This window comes from Triticum dicoccoides, chromosome 2B (assembly GCF_002162155.2).
Source record: "Triticum dicoccoides isolate Atlit2015 ecotype Zavitan chromosome 2B, WEW_v2.0, whole genome shotgun sequence".
NCBI classification, from domain to species: domain Eukaryota; kingdom Viridiplantae; phylum Streptophyta; class Magnoliopsida; order Poales; family Poaceae; genus Triticum; species Triticum dicoccoides.
In genome coordinates, this window is record NC_041383.1 from 143,245,671 (window position 1) to 143,259,828 (window position 14,158).

The window sequence follows — 14,158 nt, forward strand, 5'->3', positions numbered from 1 at the left end:
CCCCGCCCCTGCCCGTCGCCGCCCCGCCCCGCCCCGCCCCTGCCCGTCGTCGCGCCGCACCTCGCCGTCGTCGTCGCCGTCGCCGTCCCCGATACCGTCGTCGTGAGCAACTAATTTGATGTTAATAGTAGTTAATTGAGTTAGATTTTGTTAGACTTTTTTGTAGATTTTTTTATAGTTCATAGATTTTTTTGTTAGATTTTTTTCTGTTCATAGAATTTTTCTGTTAGATGTGTTAATTGAATTTTTCTGTTCATAGATTTTTTTCTGTTCATAGAATTTTTTTGTAGTTAATTTAATTTAGATGTGTAGTTCATAGATTTTTCTGTTAGAAATTTTTTTCATATTGTGTAATTAATTTGTTCTTATTGTGTTAGATTTTTTTATGATTTTTTCTGTTGTAATTTAGATGTCAAATTTTTATGATTTTTTTTAGATGTCAATTTTTTTTCATATTGTGTAAGTAATTTAGAAGTCAAATTTTTATGATTTTTTTCTGTTCATAGAATTTTTATGATTTTTTTCTGTTGTAATTCTGTTGTAATTATGTATGTATAGGAAAATTGTGAATGATATAAGTCATTTATGAATATGTTCATATTTAGAATAGAGGAAAAAGGAAAAAATAAGAAGAGAAAATGTTTAATATAATTAGTTAGAAAAATAATAGAACTATAGTTAAACTAGTTTATTTTTAGTAAGTACTACTTTATTTTATTTATAGTAAGTGCTTCATATATAGTTGAACTAGCTAGTTGATTTAATAAACTACTTTATTTAACTATATATAGAAGTAGTTCCCGCATCGACGTCGACGATGCCTATCCCGCATCCTACGCTTCGTCGACTCGGCGGTGGAGGCCTGTTTGATCAGGGCCATGTTTGGGACTGGGCTCCGCCGGGCTGGTATTGGGAGGTGCTACCTTCCGGGGGACGTAGGTTGGTGAGGAGGCAGCCCGTTGTTGACCCGATTCTTGTTTGGTGGCAGTCGCATGGGCCAGTGATGGTGCCGAGGCTTCCGGACACCGCGGAGGTGGTACGTCACCGTGTCAGCGAGGAGGACGAGCACGTCCGTCGCTACATGGTTGCATTGGAGGGCAGGTTTGACAATACCTGGCAGGTTCTTCAGGGATCTCACTGGAGCTATGATCATGTGATGGTTCCTTATCTTTGGGTGTCCACCGCCCGTGACGATACCCATCGGGCGCTACGGTTCTAGCTATATTAGTGATGCTATATGTATGATAGTATTCGAGGAGTATTAGTGATAATATTTGACGATGTACGGACACAAGAGATGATGTACTTTTGCTTATAATTGAATGCATGCTAATTTGAATACTACTTTATTTTATGATTTAGTTTTGCTTATTGAATGCTCATATTGGAAAAGTACTCCTACTTTGAATGCTAAAATTGAAGAGCACTATGCAGAAATCTAGGAGCCCCCTCCATCATCCACTCCGTCATGGGGGTAGCTTCTCCTTCATTCCCGTGTGCTAGACAATTTGGTGTAATAATGCACTCGGGAATGAAAGGAGGAGCTACGTACCATCACCTATAGTCAACCCGTGATTAATAATAATGATCTAGTTTAGGTTTTTTAGTACATATATTTAATTGTACAAGTTTAATATTTGAATTATGAACATAGGCCGGAAATGTCGTACTCGGACGACGAAAACCGCCCGGGGGAGTGCAACTGGTGCCACGACGACCGAGGTATGTGCGACAGGTTCATTGAGCTGAACAAAGATCGGCGCTTCAGCATTAAGCTCGAGGAGACCTTCGATGTTCATACGGTACGCAACAACGACAATAGTTTTTTTTTCATAATTAAGCACGACTTCAACTATTTTAACGTGTATTTTTCATCTTTTTCAATTCGGCGAGCTTATCCCATGCTATGCAAGACGCTATGTCTTGGAGAGGATGGGTTTTGAAGACCATAAAAGTATGGAAACCAAAAAATTCTCCTAAGGACCCATCATGGTGTGGATTTTCAAGTAAAGTTGTACAATGCTGAGGGTGTAACCCATTTTGGTTGAAAAAATTGGGAAACACTTTGCAAGATGTATGGTTTTGATGAGGGTATGCTTGTCACCATGGATCTTGGTGATCCTACAATCGAGCAAGACAGACCTTCGATTTGGGTCCTTGTGGATACACCTCCAATTCTTCCCCCATGTGAGCTTAACATAGTTATTAAGGAATTTATATTGTTTATTTCAAAATAGTTGACATCTTATTTTCATTGACAACTTATTTTCATTCTTCAAAGAATGTGCGAAAGATGGTAGACAAAACCCACTACACCGATGGCTCTGAATTAACTTATAGGGAGAAAAATCATCTAATCGCATTTTGTACTGATCTTGAGAATTACAATGTCTACAATCGAACTCCTCAACATTATGGTCAATACGTGCCACTAGTGCACGTGTTGAACTACAGTAACTACCATGGAGATATCCTGGTAAGATTTTTTACTATTACGACATCCATGCATCTTTTTGCACACTTCTAAAACTAGTACATCATTGCTAACTACGAAGTTATTACTATGTTTTTCAACAGATAATCCCGAATGATTATGTGCCTCATCTGATGTATACGCACGGTAGCCTTCATGTTTTGAACATACAACCAGGTCTTCCTATGAATCTGAACTGTCCATACCGGGTTTCTAAAAGAAGTGGAGACATGACAATCAAAGAATGGAAAAAATGTATGGACAGTCGTAAGGAGCTTCTTGGAAGCAAAAGGCAGCGAAGGGCGAGAATTGGAGACAGGATGATCTCCATTCTTCATAATGGAGAGTCAGGGTCTATATTGTTTTATGCTATTTTACCTTAAGGGTGTTTAGGTCCTACCTGATACTGATGATCATGTGCTAAGAACAATTATGTAGGGTTGGGTTCGATGACTATGAGGATGATGATCGTATGACTTATTATTAATAACGAGTAGAAGTTGTATGATGATGCATGGTTAGTAGGACTTGTTATTATATATGATGATGTATGATGCGAGCATGCATGAGTTATTATATCAGCGGGTGAAATGAACATAGCAGCAGCGTTGGTAAACCAAGGACGAAGATATAAAAGAGGACACTTCTCTCTATTAGCTAGCTATAATAATAACCTAAAAACAACCCCCAAAACCCCTAAAGCAGCCACTTTTTTTTTAAAAAAGAAAAACATCAGCTCCAGCCAGCTGCTGACGCGTGGATGCCTTTTGGTCCCGGCTGGTGCCACCAACCGGGACCAAAGGCCCCCCTGCCTGGGCTCGGCGCATCGTCCACGTGGAGGCCCATCTATCCCGGTTCGTGTTAGAACCGGGACTAAAGAGGGGAGGTATTAGTAACGACCCATTAGTCCCGGTTCATGAACCGGGACTAAAGGCCCTTACGAACCGGGACAAATGCTCCCTTTTCTACTAGTGTAGAAAAGATCATTACCCTATGCCTTTCATTAATCAAATGCTAGAAAGATTATCTAAGCACACACACTTTTGTTTTCTTGATGGATATTCTGGTTTCTCTCAAATACCTGTTTCACAACCTAATCAAGATAAAACCACTTTTACTTGCCCTTTTGGAACTTATGCTTATAGATGTATGCCTTTTGGTTTATTAAATGTGCATGCTACCTTTCAAAGATGTATGACTGCTATATTCTCTAGATTTTATGAAAAGATTGTTGATGTTTTCATGGATGATTTCTCCATTTACAGAACTTCTTTTGATGATTGTTTAAGCAACCTTGATCGAGTTTTGCGGAGATGTGAACAAACTAATCTTGTCTTGAATTGGGAGAAGTGCCACTTTATGGTTAATGAAGGAAATATGCCCTAGAGGAAATAATAAACACTACAAGGATACCCCTTATAAATCAACACACATTCTACAACGTTTTGGCTATATGTTGTGAAATTCATAATAGATACACATGTTAAAGGTTGCAGATTTGCGTTGCAGATTTGCAGCTCTTTTTTTAGGGTAGATTTGCAGCTCTTGACCCTATTGTGAGACATATGAAAGAAAAAACACCGGAAAGGAGAGAGGGACCCGTGAGAAACAGAGCCCCCGATGCCCCTCGTCTCTCCCAAATCGCCGCCACCAACCGCCTCGTCACCTGTCGGTCTCAAAACCGGTGGACCTCGGGTAGGGGTTCCCGAACTATGTGTCTAAGGTTGATGGTAACAGGAGACGGGGGACACAATGTTTACCCAGGTTCGGGCCCTCTCTATAGAGGTAATACCCTACTTCCTGCTTGATTGATCTTGATGAATATGAGTATCACAAGAGTTGATCTACCTCGAGATCGTAATGGCTAAAACCCTAAAAGTCTAGCCTGTATGACTATGATTATTCTCCCCTCTACGGACTAAGCCCTCCGGTTTATATAGACACCGGAGGGGACTAGGGTTGTACAAAGTCAGTTACAGAGAAAGGAATCTTCATATCAAGGCGCCAAGCTTGCCTTCCACGCCAAGGAAAGTCCCATCCGGACACGGGAGAGAGTCTTCGGTCTTGTATCTTCACAACCCATTAGTCCGGCCCACGTAACATAGTCCGGACGCCCGAGAACCCCTTAATATAGGACTCCCTAAGTAGCCCCTGAACCAGGCTTCAATGATGAGGTGTCCAGCGCGCAAATTGTCTTCAACATTGCAAGGCGGGTTCCTTCTCCGAATACTCCAACACAGTCTTCGGACACAACGACCGTGTCCGGCTCTGCAAAACAAGTACCACACACAACCACAGAGAGTATAATATTTCACGAGTCCAATCCACTAACAACTTTTTGTAGCGTGACACCACATCACCACCCGGTCATTATTTTGAACCGTTTTTCGGCATGCCGCTTCATATTTCGAGATGTGGTCTCACTGGCATGTCTTGTCAAAGCAGAGATCGTGTCCCCTTATTGCGGGATTTACATCAATACGGGCGTGGGTAATCCAACCGTGCGGTCTGCACGGCCCTTGGGAACAGGCGAGTTTTAAGGCGAGTGGGGAGGCGCTTGATATTCACTGCCTTTATAAGGAGATAAGAATTCCCTTCTTTCACCCACGCCTTCTCTCTCTGCCCTCCCATTCTCGAGCTCTAGCGCCCAAGTCCTCGTCTTTTCCGCCACAAGAAAACACTCGATCATGTCCGGATCTGGAGTGCAAGGAAAGTGGATGGCTTCCTCCGTCAAGGATAAGGACATCACCCAACTTCGAGAGGCCGGGTATCTGGCCAAGGAAATCGCCCACCAGCTTCCGGCCAAGGGGCGGATCGTCCACCCAGCTTCGGGAGGCCGGGTATCTGGCCAAGGAAATCGCCCACCGGCTTCCGGCCAAGGGACAGATCGTCCCCACCCCGAAGCCCAATGAGAGGGTGGTGTTCATCCCCCACTTCATCCGCGGACTAGGGTTTCCTCTCCACCCTTTCGTCCGCGGGCTCATGTTCTACTACGGGCTAGATTTCCATGATCTGGCCCCAAATTCTTTCCTCAATATCTCGGCATTTATTGTCGTGTGCGAGGCCTTCCTTTGCATTCCACCCCACTTCGGACTGTGGCTTAAGATCTTCAACGTGAAGCCGAAGGTGGTGGATGGCCAACACGCAGAGTGCGGAGGCGCCATGGTGAGCAATATGCCCAATGTCACATGGCCCAAAGGTACCTTTGTGGAGACCGTCAAAGGGTGGCAGCAACTATGGTTCTATGTCACAGAGCCCCGCGATGCCACCTGGGTCGCGGCTCCCGAATTCAAGTCCAGAGCCCCAATGCGGCTCACCTCCTGGCTAGAGAAGGGCCTGAATTGGTCTTTGTGGGACGAGCTGACAGCGCTGCAAACGCGCATCCAGAGCATGGTGGACAAGAACACCAAGCTCGTCAACATGATCCAGGTGATGCTGGTTTGCCGGATCCTTCCATGGTAGAGCCAGACTTGCCATTTATGGGAGTTCGATCCAGCCGAGCACCAGACCTTGCAACGGTTCTTTGGAACTACACACGAAGATATCTGGAAAGTGCTCTTCAAGGGCAACGAGACACCGCCGGAGACAACCGAGGACCGTGGGCATGCCCTGGCCCATCCCCTAGTGCGGTAAGCCTTTCATATTTCAAGGTGTATCCTTTACTTGCTTATTCAGGGAAGATATCTAAACCTCACCATTTATTTTTTTCAGGGTTGGGCAAAGAGGGCGGAGTGGATCCAGTGTCCGGCTCCGCTGCCCGAGGAACCAACCATCCTGCTCCTGATGAAGATGCTGGTCCTGACGCCTTACCATGCGCTGGAGAAGAAGGCCAAGGGGGCCAGAAGTGGCCTCCGTCGCAAGGGCGCTTCAGACGTGACGTCCGAAGGCACCGAGACTCATTCCTATGCCGCCAAAGACAACGAGGAGGAGGAAGAAAGCAACTCTCCCGTGAGGAGGGAAGGAAGAAAAGGGCGGCCTCCACATATCTGGAGGCGGAGGCGTCCAAGAGGGGGAAGGGCTCCCTCGTGAATAGCTTCGCGTGGGACATCGACAGCAGCCCAGAGCGGCGCCCCCGAGACAAGCCCGTGGCCGAATCGTGAGTACTCAAAAGACCCTGACACATTCGTGTATCCAGCCTCTTCGGTTCATAGTTTTAACGTGTCGAATCATGCACTTGCAGTCCGGCCCATGACAGCTCCCTGCGATCCTCATCAGGGGCTTCACTGGATTCAAAGGCGATGGCTGCTACCTCTTGAGCACTGCGTTGGTTTTCCCTTGAAGAGGAAAGGGTGATGCAGTAAATCAGCGTAAGTATTTCCCTCAGTTTTTGAGAACCAAGGTATCAACCCAGTAGGAGGCCACGCGCGAGTCCCTCGCACCTACACAAACAAACAAGAACCTCGCAACCAACGTGATAAAGGGGTTGTCAATCCCTTCACAGTCACTTACGAGAGTGAGATCTGATAGAGATGATAAGATAATATTTTTGGTATTTTTATGATAAAGATGCAAAGTAAAATAAATGGAAATAGAAATAGCAAAGTGTTGGAAGATTAATATGATGAAAAATAGACCCGGGGGCCATAGGTTTACTAGTGGCTTCTCTCGAGATCAGAGGTATTGTGATGGGTAAATAAATTACTATCGAGCAATTGATATAACTGAGCATAGTTATGAGAATATCTAGGTATGATCATGTATATAGGCATCACGTCCGTGACAAGTAGACTGACTCCTGCCTGCATCTACTACTATTACTCCACACATCGACCTCTATCCAGCATGCATCTAGAGTATTAAGTTCATGAAGAACAGAGTAATGCATTAAGAAAGATGACATGCTGTAGAGGGATAAACTCATGCAATATGGTATAAACCCCATCTTTTTATCCTCGATGGCAACAATACAATACGTGCCTTGCTGCCCCTACTGTCACTGGGAAAGGACACCACAAGATTGAACCCAAAGCTAAGCACTTCTCCTATTGCAAGAAAGATCAATCTAGTAGGCCAAACCAAACTGATAATTCGAAGAGACTTGCAAAGATAACCAATCATACATATAAGAATTCAGATGAGAATCAAATATTGTTCATAGATAATCTTGATCATAAACCCGCAATTCATCGGATCTCGACAAATACACCGCAAAAGAAGATTACATCGAATAGATATCCATAAGAGAGGTGGAGAACATTGTATTGAGATCCAAAAAGAGAGAAGAAGCCATCTAGCTAATAACTATGGACCCGAAGGTCTGAGGTAAACTACTCACACTTCATTGGAGAGGCCTTGGAGATGATGTAGAGGCCCTCCGTGATCGATGCCCACTCCGGTGGAGCTCCGGAAAAGGCCCCAAGATGGGATCTCACATGTACAGAAAGTTGCGGCGGTGGAATTAGGTTTTTGGCTCCGTATCTAATGTTTTCTTGGTACATGGGTATATATAGGAGGAAGAAGTACGTCAGTGGAGCAACATGGGGCCCACGAGGGTGGCGGGCGCACCCAGGGGGGTAGGTGCGCCCCCCTACCTCGTGCCCTCTTGGTTGATGTCTTGACGTAGTGTCCAAGTCCTTTGGATCACGTTCGTTCCGAAAATCACGTTCCCGAAGGTTTCATTCTGTTTGGACTCCGTTTGATATTCTTTTTCTATGAAACTTTGAAATAGGCAAAAAACAACAATTCTGGGCTGGGCCTCCGGTTAATAGGTTAGTCCCAAAAATAATATAAAAGTGTATAATAAAGCCCAATAAACATCCAAAACAGAATATAATATAGCATGGAACAATAAAAAATTATAGATACGTTGGAGACGTATCAAGCATCCCCAAGCTTAATTCCTGCTCGTCCTCGAGTAGGTAAATGATAAAACAGAATTTTTGATGTGGCATGCTACTTGGCATGGTTTTTAATGTAACCCTTTTAATTGTGGTATGAATATTCAATTCGAAAGATTCAAAATAAAAGTGTAATATTGACATAAAAATAATAATACTTCAAGCATACTAACTAAGCAATTATGTCTTCTCAAAATAACATGGCCAAAGAAAGTTCATCCCTACAAAGTCATATAGTTTGGTTATGCTCCATCTTCATCACACAAAATACTCAAATCATGCACAACCCCGGTTTCAGCCAAGCAATTGTTTCATACTTTAGAATTTTCAAACTTTTTCAACTTTCACGCAATACATGAGCGTGAGCCATGGACATAGCACTATATATGGAATAGAATATGGTGGTTGTGGAGAAGACAAAAAGGGAGAATATAGTCTCACATCAACTAGGCGTATTAACGGGCTATGGAGATGCCCATTAATAGATATCAATGTGAGGAGTAGGGATTGCCATGCAACGGATGCACTAGAGCTATAAATGTATGAAAGCTCAACAAAATGCAATTAAGTGGGTGTGCATCCAACTTGCTTGCTCATGAAGACCTAGGGCATTTGAGGAAACCCATTGTAGGAATATACAAGCCAAGTTCTATAACAAAAAATTCACACTAGTATATGAAAGTGACAAAACAAGAGACTCTATCATGAAGAACATGGTGATACTTTGAAGCACAAGTATGGAAAAGGATAGTAACATTGCCCCTTTTTATCCCCCCCCCCTTTTCGGGCCTCTTTTTTTTGGCCTTTCTCTTTTTTTGGGGACAATGCTCTATGAATGATGATCATCACACTTCTATTTATTTAGAACTCAATGATTACAACTCGATACTAGAACAAAGTATGACTCTATATGCATGCCTCCGGCGGTGTACCGGGATGGGCAATATTTCAAGAGCGACATGTATGAAAGAATTATGAACGGTGGCTTTGCCACAAGTACGATGTCAACTACATGATCATGCAAGGCAATATGACAATGATGAAACGTGTCATGATAAATGGAACGGTGGAAAGTTGCATGGCAATATATCTCGGAATGGCTATGAAAATGCCATAATAGGTAGGTATGGTGGCTGTTTTGAGGAAGGTATATGGTGGGTGTAATGCACTGGCAAAAGTTGCGCGGTACTAGAGAGGCTAGCAATGGTGGAAGGGTGAGAGTGCGTATAATCCATGGACTCAACATTAGTCATAAAGAACTCACATACTTATTGCAAAAATCTACAGGTCATCAAAACCAAGCACTACGCACATGCTCCTAGGGGGGAGGTTGGTAGGAGTTAACCATCGCACGCCCCGACCTCCACACAAGGGAAGACACTCAAAGAACATCTCATGTTTCAAATTTGTTACACAATGTTTACCATACGTGCATGACTTTAACACAACTACTCAACTAGCATGACTTTAATATTAACTAGTTGACCCATTGTGCCAAATGGCGCAGAGACCCGCTAAAGCCATGTTGTCGATGAAAATAGTTTCATTTTGCAGACACTGGTAGTAGTAAGCCTATTTTAAACCATGCCATATTGAAAATGGCACATAGACCTGTTTATTCCATGTTAGCGATGAAAAGACATCCATGGTTTAGTTGATTTCGTTACGGGCAAGCACATATGGCAACAAATTTAATCTCTCTTAATTGAAGAAAATAGGGGCTTGCAGCCAACAAAATATGTCTACCCCTTCGAATTGCTCTTCATTGGCTATTGCGATAAGGAAATGTCTTCGATTAGCTCTTCATTGACTATTGTCGTAGCTGAACATGCTCTTTTTCTTAACCTATTGGATCCGACCCCATGTTTCTTTAGAGAACATAACATAATTACAATAACATCAGCATGAAATTTACAACCAGGCAAACACCTCATTTCTTCATAGCAAGCAACATGAAGTTCATCTTTCGCAGGAAAAGTGCATAAGACATCCATATTTCCACTGACTACAAAGTGAACAAATTCAAACAAACTTGACTCGGTTAGTAGCATGTTGCACATGTTATATTCATAAAAATTCTATCTTCATTTGATCACGAACTACACAAAAAATCACATAGAGTAGCTTCCAAATATGACATAGAAGCTGCAGCTGCATACCAACTGAATATTGAAGGAGATACCTCCTTCTTTACTGTTTATTTTTGGCACAACAATCCAAAATTTCAGATGTAGAAAGTTGGATGTTGGTTTTACTACCATTTTATACTTTAACCACCATTAATGCAAACCAGAATGTGTATCTTTCAATAATCAAAAACAACAAAAGAGCCAGTGTGCATCTATTCTTTCACCCACAGAAATAAGGTCTCAGTTTACAACTATTTTCGATGCATCAAGATTCAAAAGTTAAAGTAAACTATAGGGCTAATATAACCATTCCATACACTAAGAATAGACCACGAAAGACATAGAAGCACACAAGCACAACGAGGGAAACTGCTTACATTCAAATCATCACAATAAGCTCTTGAGATTTCTTATGGCCACCATAAGTTTTTGAAGTGGCAGATCAGCCCAACGGAAGTGGACGGTGTGTGTCGGCCCCAGAGCCAAGCAGCCTGCCTCGCTGGCTAGTGCTATTGCCGCTCTCGTCCTCTCATCGGCGAAGGCGACGACACTCATAGTAGTCCAGTACTTATAGTGAAAGCAAGTGGTATTCTGAACAATATACTGAAATTTGAATTTAGTGGGTGGCATGTATGTATAGACAACCTAGCTACTCCAGCTTCAAAAGAATCAAAGTTCCAACTCCAGAACACAGATGCCCATTACAGACCACTTTTCAGTACCACCATTCTGGCTTTACAATCGCATGGCAACCAAATTGGTACTCCCGGTTTTTTCAAAGCAACTACTCTACTGACCCTTCATAGACACAACTCAATTAACCGGGTGGGCCAACGTTAGAAAAAATTACCATTATCTATTTCTAAAACATAGATGAGCAGTATACCTAATTATTTTAGTCAGCCAACAATTTTGTACCAGATGCAATCTTCAAGTATATACTGGGGCCAACTTATTTGTTGATACTAAGAAATGTAAAAAGAAGTTAGAGTAGCAAAGGTATAGAGGTTGTACCAGTCAGTGAATCTGCACTATTTGGAAGAGGGTCACACGGATCCAGCTATCTCTAGTCAGAGACGCACCAAAGTCTGACCTGACAACCCCTCTTTTCTTCTTTAGCAAAGGAAAGCTCCGTGAGAATTGAATAACTTGAAATAAATAAGCGACAATTAAATGAGGCAACTAAGGAAAAAACTTAATTTTTTGTATGCCTTCTTTTTACTGATGGTAAAGCCGAGAATACTTCCAGTCACTGCGGACAAAGTAAAACAAGACACATATTACTGAATGTACTTATATGTTCTAAAAGAAAATACTAAATTAAGAAGATAGTATATTATGGTGTCCCTACTACCTACTATGTAATCTCTACTGATGAGCAGACGCACTACAAAGATCCAATCTTTTGCGCAACGTGTAGATGTAGGCAGACCTTCAAAGAATACCGCTTGCAGTTTGAGCCAGCTTATCTCAATTTAGGCAAGTGTAGTAGGAAAAAAATGAAGAGATTAATACACAAAATAGCCTATAGTTTAAAGAATCAAATTCAGAACATAACTTCCAGCTATATCTTCAACAAAGAAATTTAACTTGAACATCAGAAGGGAATTTATTCTATACCTATAGGCTTTCGATCCCTGTACAGCTAGTGCAAAGCAGTCACTGCTTTAATATCTTCCCTGTCCCAACTCCCTTTGCACCACCAGAGTTTCTTAATTTCAAGGTGTGTATATACAGACAATTCGACTGTCCATGTGAATTTAAAGTACACAGATAAAGATACAAGAGAAGATGCAGCACCTATTGTTCTTGGAGATCTGAATCTGATCATCCTTTTCTTCAGAATCAAGCGAAGAAGCATCAGCCTGACCATCAGGGGTGGCCTGAATCGCAAAACAAAATGGATCAGGAAGCAAAGATGTGTATATACAGCTTGGCTGCTTCGTCAGACTGGAGCACAGGTTCTTATGGTATAGATTTCAGTAAAGTGTGCCGATGCTGAATAGCCAATCTAAGGCCAGCCGTGGAGCTCAATAACAACCTAGATTATGTATGAACATCCGAGAACAAAATCATTAGTTTTCCTAACATTGCGCATCTAGGGGAGGTGGGGAGGATAGGAGCACACCCGAGACAATCACTGCATTGTTGTATACCAATGATGGCCGCTATCACAGCCGGCATAGGGATCACCTACCACTCAAAACCCAACCATTCCATGGCATACCTCATCATCTGCAAAACAGCCAAGTAGAAAAATAATTTTGTAAGCAGTTAAATCTCTTTGAGGTAGGCATTACAACAACCAGCAGGTTGTGGTGCCACCTCCACACAAAGTTACTAATTCATCTTAAAGAAGGAATCACGTCATGAGTTGGAAACGAGACAACAAAATCACTAATTTGCGCACTCTGCACACGGAACGCCCAACGCTGGTGTTGCTTCTCTCAAGTGGAGGCCAGCTCCTCGGCCCAACTCCGGGTTTCAACAATTTGACTAACACAAAACAAATTATTAACATCCTGCATGTATATACGTCTACTGTACAACAACTCTTTCGAGGAAATTCTATTTTTGTTCATGGTAAAAATTTGTTTTTTGTTTACATCACTGTGGATATAGGTGTACTACAGCAGCTCTTACAGACATTAGCACAAACAATTTGCAGGCAAACTTATACCTGGCAGAACACAACCCATGAGAAGGCAAAGTTTCACCACGAAAACATAGGAATGCATTATACAAGTGCAAATCTCCATGGTTATTGGTCTATCAACGAACAACAGTTCAGAGAGACAAATGCTAGCAAGGGATTGTAGAGAATTTTGCTATATGCTCTTTTCTTTGTACAAATAACTTAATATATTTGGTGCTAAAGTTACTAATTCATCTTAGAAGAAGGAATCCATCATGAGATGGAAAAGGAGAGAACAAAATCACTAACTATCATCTGAGATCAAGACGAATCCATCTAACAATTTAGAAATTGAGAGAGGGGATTAAGGGAGTCGAGCCTACCTCGGTGTTGTGTATCGTGGGGAGCCGCTGGTTGTGCCTTCATGGCAGGAGGCGCTCCATCGAAGAGCTACCACTGGTGCCATGGCTTTAGTCCGCTTCCCAGTTGCTGTGCGCCATTCCGCAACCTCAACGATAAACTTGGGAACAAAAAATTTGAGAAAGTAACAATCGAGGACAAAAGGACGGTTATAAGTAACAGCGGCAAGCCTGACAGATGCAAAACGACCACATTCTGAAACTATACTTTAGATCCAAATTACAAAGGAATAAAATAATCTAATAGAGCATAAACATCATGTATCTTTAGTAAGAAATTTTAAGATCATGGTACCGCATAAAGCCAGAATTAGACATATCAGATTGAGTCACTCACAAAAGCAACACCACCAAATTTAACTTTATATGTTCTTCCTAAGATCCGCACATATCATTTTTTTCAAATCGATGTCAACAATAGGACCGTACTGCAGAAGCAAAGAAAGAGAAAATTAAATTGACATGCCGGAATGCTTGACTAAGAAGAAAAATAAAAACATATTGTGACACCAAATTGGCATGCCTTCTGGTTGAATATTGTTCTACATGGAGGTTCAGTAATCCTTCTTACACGAAAAAGTGAAATTCCGTCCACATGTTTTTCAATTTAGCAACCCTTAACCTAATACACCGATTCAAATATAACAAAAAGTTATGAACCCGTA

The 14,158-nt window shown here is 42.2% G+C and overlaps 1 long non-coding RNA gene across 1 annotated transcript; it reads right to left on the reverse strand.

Annotated features, from left to right (window-relative positions):
- Positions 1–12,239: 12,239 nt before the first annotated feature.
- LOC119367403 lies at positions 12,240–13,582 on the reverse strand. Its single transcript, XR_005176289.1, has 2 exons — positions 13,458–13,582; positions 12,240–12,674 (listed from the first exon to the last, which is right to left on the reverse strand). It is a non-coding gene; the product is annotated as an uncharacterized LOC119367403 (long non-coding RNA).
- Between the last annotated feature and the right edge of the window lie 576 nt (positions 13,583–14,158).